Source organism: Schistocerca piceifrons, chromosome 6 (genome assembly GCF_021461385.2).
Source record: "Schistocerca piceifrons isolate TAMUIC-IGC-003096 chromosome 6, iqSchPice1.1, whole genome shotgun sequence".
NCBI classification, from domain to species: domain Eukaryota; kingdom Metazoa; phylum Arthropoda; class Insecta; order Orthoptera; family Acrididae; genus Schistocerca; species Schistocerca piceifrons.
This window is the reverse complement of record NC_060143.1, coordinates 552903602-552911578: the sequence shown is the minus strand read 5'-3', so window position 1 is coordinate 552911578 and position 7977 is coordinate 552903602.

The following is a 7977-nucleotide window of genomic DNA, read 5'->3' as shown; positions in this document are numbered from 1 at the left end:
TGCACTGTGTCAGAGGGAGGAAAGCACTTGATCCAGCATCTATTGAACATGTGGTCACAGCATTGTTGGAGGGGTCAAGCGGTAGTACGCAAACATGCAGTGCAAGGGGCATTGCCCGAACATTGGACATAACCTGCTAACATGGTGCATAAAATCCTACAAAACATCCTGCATTGCTATCCATACAAAATCACCCATGTTCAGAAGTTGTTTCCTGCTGACCTGCAAGCAAGACAAACATTTGCTCTGGAATGTCTTCCTACCATGGAAGTGGACAAGGAATGGCCATCGAATATTTTGTGGACAGATGTAGCCCATTTCCATCTTCCAGGACATCTCAATCCGTAGAATATGGGCAACGAAAAATCCACACGTGCATCAACAGGTACAGAGGGGAAGAGCCTTTTATGTTAATAATTTTAGTGTAAGACTTGGCTTCTCCTCTGGCTTCAACAGCATGCTTGGATTGCACAAGGCTAGGGGTGGGGAATCAGCCAAGGCCTTCTCAAGGGGACCATCTCAGGATTCACATTAAGGAATTTAGAGAAACCACAGAAAACATAAATCAGAATGGCCAGACAGAGGGTTGAGCCCCACTCCTACTGAATGGGAACACAGCGTCTTAACCACAGGCACATATATGACAGTTTGTAGAGGGGAGCCTAGACCTGGAGGCCAGGAGTACTTTCAGTATTTTGGAAGACAAATGGTGACTTTAAGTGGCCATAAAAAAGTTCCACCTCAGTTTAAATGATAAATTACACACATTGAAACATTGTTTTGTTGCACTCACTGAAGCCGCACATAACATTATTTCTTTCACAAAACTTCACCACTTTCTTTTTCAGTCTCACTCCAAGTTGCTGGATGTATCTCAGACTGATAAAAAACTAGCAACAAAACATTCTTATTTAAAAGCACACAGTAATAATAATCCACACATAATTCAGCAGTTTGTATTAGTCAGTTTCATATTCCCTGGATCATTTGCACAATAAACCACATAATTCAGCAGTTTGTATTAGTCAGTTTCATATTCCCTGGATCATTTGCACAATAAACCATAATGATGTGGAACAAAACATTTTACATTCACATTACAAAGTAACTTGTAAATATGGCTACATGCTGAATATTTATGAGTCTTTCTTCATTTTATTTATTTTTATTATTATTATTGTTATTAATACTATACAGATGTGAGTTAGTGATTTCCAAATACCACTTTTCACACATTACAACAATAGAAAATCATCTATGAGATAGAAGGAATTGTCAAAGAGGAACTTTCTCAGTTTATTTTCAAATTTTACTTTGTCGACTACAAAGGATTATTGTTGTATGACCCAGCACATTTACAAAATGTGCTTAACTTCTTACTTCTTGTACTCTTCCGACCCTTTGACTAAGTAAAACCCATCCTATAAAAAAAGTCATTTTTTTCAAATGCTAGAGCACAGCAATCAGTCATCCTTTTCTTGCTTGTTTTATTCAGCAGATCCAGATTTTGGCTAGTGCCTAGCCATTATCAGTGCACCATTTCATCGTATCAATGCATGTTCTAGTCCGTCAGTTCCCAGTTGTTCAAGCTGAGAAAGTTATTCAGAATTTGAAACATGATTTGGAAGAGAAAGGACTAACTGCTGATGTCACTTTAGAATACATTACCCGTGCGAAGGAGGAACTGAAAACTGAAGAGCCTGCTGTGGATAAATTAACTGACTTAGGACATTTAGTTATTTATCCAGACCTCATCAGTATCAGTGCAGAGTGTGGGTTGTATAGTGTTCAAGGAATGGCGACCATTCAATACACTGATGATCCAGTTTCTGCAACAATCATCAATGACTTTCCCTAAACACATTCTAATGAAATCTGCATTTCTCTGTTTCTTTCTGGTCCCACGCTCTCCCACAGCAAAGCCTACTGAATCAAATGAATGTCATTCATTACTCAGTGTTAAGGTTGTCTTTAGCACAAAAAGGGATGCACAATGCCACAAAAAAAATTTTGATTACTTAGCTAGTGATGTAAAGTGTCTGACAGACAGCAAAGTAAAACTTGAAGGGGGGAAAAAAAAAAAAAAAAAAAAAAAAAAACCCTGAAAATTTTCCTCCTTGTCAGCTAATTCTGTTCCATAGAAGAATTAAGAATTTATATTATTGTAATGTCTAAAAGGTAGTGGATAGGAATTACTAACTCACATCTGTATATTTAAAAAACTGATAAATGTTCAGCATTCAAGCATATTTACAAATTAATTTGTGATGTGAATGTAAAAGGACTCATTCGACATCATTACAATTTATCATGCAGAATGATCCACGGAACACAAAACTAACTAATGAAATACTTGCTCCCTTGGTTTCTACCATCCCCACTATCTTTTCTTCAACACAACATATTGAATTTATTGGACTCTCAGCTTCCATGTCTGCTTCCAGTTCCGCAGTTATGCAGCTGAGCAGTTTGACTCACGTTCCTAACACCCTGGATACCGCACATTCTTCTACCTCTGAGGCAACAAAATTATATCTTGAAACAGTAATATACCATCATTATGGTGTCAGTACACCATCAGATTGCTCCATATCCCCTTCGAGGATCACCTATGCAATCTATGCCTGACATTACACACTCTACAAGCAGAAAGAAACTCAATTTTGAGAGTTATCTTTATTATCTAGTTCCTATATCTAAAACTAAAACAAAAATAAGAAAGCAGATAAAGAAAAGTGTTCTAAAATCACCACCTGACACTTGGCAATAATGATATTCTCGTAAGAGAATGCAAAAGAACTAGAGAAGAAGAAAGGAAAGGAAAAGCATAGAACCAGAATAAGGGGAAGAGAAGTAGGCCTAAGGAGACAAACAGGGCACAAGATTGAAGTGAATGAAGAAAATGAACCAAAAGTATGGAGAATGTGATGAAGAAGAGATTAGTGATGTCAAGGATGACAATCTGAAAAACATTGGATGCGAATATTACTCAAACTGGTTTCACTTAATGTGCACTGAACTCAAAGAATCATCATGTGACAGTCTCTCCTAAATGTTCATATAAATAAACATTAACCAGTAAAATATTGTGTTAAAGCAACTCTGACATATTTTCTCATAATTTTATGCTGACTGACTATTGGCAGGCAATTGGCTGACTACTGATTTTTTAAGGGTGAGCACTGGAGAATTCTGTTGAAATGTTTTGAACTTAGTTTTTAACTCATACTGTGTGTTTCAGGAGAACAATGAATTAAGTTTCATTTATTTATTTATTCATCCAAGGATCGCCTCAGAATGACAGAGAAATTGTCAATATAATACAGTGCCATCAATGGGCCAAAATACAGGGTGATTCTAAAATCACTATACATTTCAGTGATAGAGTAAGTCACTGTACATTTCAGTGATATAGTAATGGAATATTTGTTTCTTGCAGGTACTATGACAGAATGCTAACCAAAGAAGAACGAAACACAGTTGTTTCTGTTCGTCTTCGTGGAATGACGTATGAACAGGTGCGGACAGACTTTGCCCATCGATTCTGGAAAACAGGCCCCATCAGGCTTGCTATCAAGACCCTAGTCAATAAATTCCAGCATACTGGTAGTATTACAGATGAAGAACGTCCAGGGATGCCGGCCATAGTGCCAGACATCGTGCAACGTGTGCAGGATGCGATCACACGTAGCCCTTGTGCATCTACCAGGAGACATAGTATGGAGCTTGGTATTCCTCAAACCACTGTATGGAGAGTTCTTCATTACAAGCTGCACAAACATGTGTAGCATATTCAGGTTGTACGTAAGCTTGAAGTGGAGGACTATGCAGCCAGACAAGCTATGTCTCATGACCTGCTACAAGCTGTGGAAAATGATAATTTGATGCAAAATGTCTTGTTCAGTGATGAAGCTACATTTCATACCTGTGGACATGTGAACAGACACAACTGCAGGATCTGGGCAGATGAACAACCAAGTGTGCTGCAGGAGTAGCAACGGGACACAGCGAAAGTGAATGTGTGGTTAGGGCTAACGAGGTGAACAGTGTACGGGCCCTTCTTCTTCGCAGAACAAATTGTTACTGGAACCACATATCTAGATACGTTGGAACAATTTTTGGAGCCCCAGTTGATATCTGATGGGATTATGGATACTGTTGTTTCTCAACAGGATGGTGCACCACCCTATTTTGCCCTTGTTGTTCGGGATTATCTGAATCAAGCATTCCCTGACAGATGGATTGGTCATGCCTCTGCACGGATGTGGGCAACCCACTCTCCTGACTTGACACCCTTAGACTTTTTTTGCATGGGGGTTTATCGAGTCTAAGGTATGCCAGATGAAGATCCGCAGCATTGAACAATTAACACAGCAGATTCGAGCCGCAGCTGCTGAGATTACACCAGATGTGCTTGGGCAGGTTTTTCAGTCTGCAGTGGAGCACTGGAGGGGTGTGCCTAGACATGCAAGGTAGTCACATTGAAACGTATTGAAATTATGTCCTATTGTAACATAAGTTGTAGTGCCGTTACATATTGGTTAATAAATTTGTTTAAGTACAAAATATATAGTGACTTTAGAATCACCCTGTATAACACAAAGCATACATGACATGCTTTTAGAGGATAGGACAGGTAGCCTACAGGGATAGAATAGGTGGTCAGCTGTGACCTTCATTAAGGAATCATTTGCCTTAGTGATCCAGGAAAACCAAAATCAGGATGGCCAGACAGAGCAGCTCCATTCCCCCGAGTATGAGGTTAGTGTCCTAACAGCTGCACTGTCTTATTTGGTGTTCCTTAAACAAGTAATGTTTTTCATTTTACATACAAATTGTCCCATGCAGCTTGCAATATAAAACACATTTTTCTTCTCCACTGCCCACACACTCAGGACACCCACTGATGACTCTTGGATTGCCTCCAGTCACTTGTTGTGTAAAATGTAGTTCTGCTCTTCACTACCACTAGCACTAAGATACCCATTGATGGCTCTTGGACTGAGAAGATGCTGCTGTGCCCTTGGCTAAATTCAGGACTCCATATTCAGCTGTGTACTACTTTCTACCTGAAAAACTACGTCAACAGACATTACTATCATGCATTACATGTCTTGATACATGATCACTGTGAAAGCAGTAAAACATAATCAAGTACTGAAATGTGACAAGATGCTGTAGTTATCCCTTTTCATTACCATCCACTACTCTGGGTTCTCTAAGTAATCTTTAATTGTTTAATATGCATTACTTGTGAAAATACAGGGTATGATCTACAAATAGTAGGAGACTGAGTTAATTTAAATTTTTTTATTGAACTAACTGGTACAAACCCTTAGTATTCCTCAAAGTAGCAGCCTTGTGCTTCGAAACAATGCATATAATGTGATTTCCACTGCATGTACACTTTCTGGAACTCGCTTTCCGTTGTCCTCTTTAGAGATGCCGTCACGGCATTTTGAATATCTTCTATGCAGCCAAATTGGTGTACCTTGAGTTCCCGCTTGAGCCGGGGAAAGAGGAAGATGTCCGCCAGTGACAGATCTGGACTTTAGGGAGGGTGAGGCAATGTGGCAACCCTTGGCCAGGTGTTCCAACACCTGCAGCATGCAGTGGCACAGCGCATTGTCATGGTGCAGTTTCCAACAAGTGGTGATGTCTGGCCACACTCAGAGGATGCATTTGTGTAACCTTTCAAGCACTTCCATGTAAAATTTAGCATTCACAGTTTGTCCAGGTGACACAAACTCATGGTGAACCACACCATGATGGCCAAAAAAGCAGATGAGCATGGTTTTGAACCTTGACTTGCTCATTTTGGCTTTCTTCAGATGCGGGGAATTGGCGATGTACCAGTCAGTGCTCTGGTGTTTGGTCTACAGTTTGTACTTAAAACACCACAATTCATCACCAGTAAATACATTGTGAAGAAAATTTGGGTTTTCGTGGACACAGTTCAGAATTTCCCAGTAAATTTGCACATGATTCAATTTTTGTTCATCACTCAAGATTTTTGGCACAAACTTGACACACACCTTTCTCATGGCCAAATCCTTGGTAACAATTTTCTGGGTGGTATCAAATAAAATCTCCAACTCATCAACCAGTAGACGAATGTCTAAGCTCTGGTTGGAGTTCAGAAGCACCTTCACTTTGGCCACATTTTCATCAGTCCTTGAAGTTGATAGGCGACCAGCATGCCAGTCATGTTCGAGGAGCTCCTGCACCTCCAGAACAGCTTGTGCCCTCAAAGACTGTTGAGTGGCTCAGGGCATATCCCTGTAGGTGTCCTTAATCAATCCAAGGGTCTCCATGGTGGTTTTCCCGATTTTCATGTAGAATTTGATGGCATAGCGCTGCTCGAGATTTTTCACCATCTTGAAATGCTACCACACTACTGAATGAAAGACCACAAAAAATTGACATGCTCACTCTCTGCTTCCCTGCAGGTGACTGGAAAAAATATCTGAATATCTCTCTCTCTCCAGAAGGCTCCCCACTATCACACTCAGGTGGTCCGAACCCCCTCCACTGCTTCATTCGCATTACAGAAATTCATACCTACTACTTATTGATCACACTCTGAATATGTCAACAGTTTTTAATAATGTTTAGAATGACTAGTTATTATGGTTAATATATGTATTAACTAGCTGACTCCTGGCATAGTAACCCTAGTTTTTTGAATTTAACTTTCAGTTTTAGTTTTTATGATGAGAAGTGCATTAAATGTGGCAAAGTGTGTTTAAACATGGCGCAAATTTAAACATTAGATTACATTACAGGTCAGTCTGCCACTACAGCCTTTATTTGGGGTTCAAGAAAATAACATTAAACAAATACTTATATCATGCTTTCATCCCCAAGGAAATTTGCCAGAATGTATTTTTTGAGCATTCAGCCGGTTCATTAGGACATATGCAAACAATAATCAAGCTAGATTATTAGAATATTTAAGTCTTTATGAGGAGATGTTCTGACAGTCTGCCACTTTACAATACATGAATTACACCAATAGAACTCATAAATAATGTGAATGAGAGCACTGTATGGATTGATCTCTTCATCTTGTATGCAGAGATATGAGTTCCTGGAAGGAAAAAGTAAGGAGAGTTTTAACTTCACTTACTCAACAAGCAACTCTAAGGAAGATCTATTATGGCAGAGAATTATGACAAGTGCAGAAGTACCACATAGTAGATTATATTTTGCTGAAAACTCACCAAAAGCTGTCACTTCTTTGAAAGAAAAACTGCAAATGGTAGCTGTTATACATGGGTCCCTCTAAGATTACAGGAATTCCACATGAGGGGAGTTATTTTCTGACACACCCTAGAACCAATAAGATTGAGGGGTTGTATGCCCATCATGATCTGAAGAAATACTTTCACAATTGAAAGACAAGATTGCCCTCACTGAATAAATGTTTAGTACTAAATTTAACTGTTAGTTATGAGTTGAATCTTAATTAGCAAGTGATAATGATAAAAGAGTTGATGATATTTCAGACAATTAAGCAGAGACTTAAAATAGTCATATTAGAAAGAATTAAACATACCAGAAGAAAGTTTAGAACAGTGATGGATAAATGAGTACTGATCTGACTTATCAATTATTTCGGTGAAATGCGTTATATTGCTAGGCACTGCTCTGACTGGAGTACTAAACTTGTTAGCAGATATATATAATTATGTAAATAATAGTTGTAAGATGATTTAAAAACAAACAAACCCTGCAGTGTTACTAGTTACTAATTATTAGTTGGCCACAATATTATTACACCTTAGAGTGAGGGTGCTTCAGTCAGCTTATTGTGACTTTTTTACATGATATTTCATGTGAACACAGAGGACCACTTGATAGCGTATGCACAGCTGCCCTGACAACACTCACAGTGAGTTGCATTTTCCTTAGTTGCCACTGCTCTTGTTTACTGTAATGTCATCACATGTATTCCGTAATAGACACGGAATGCCA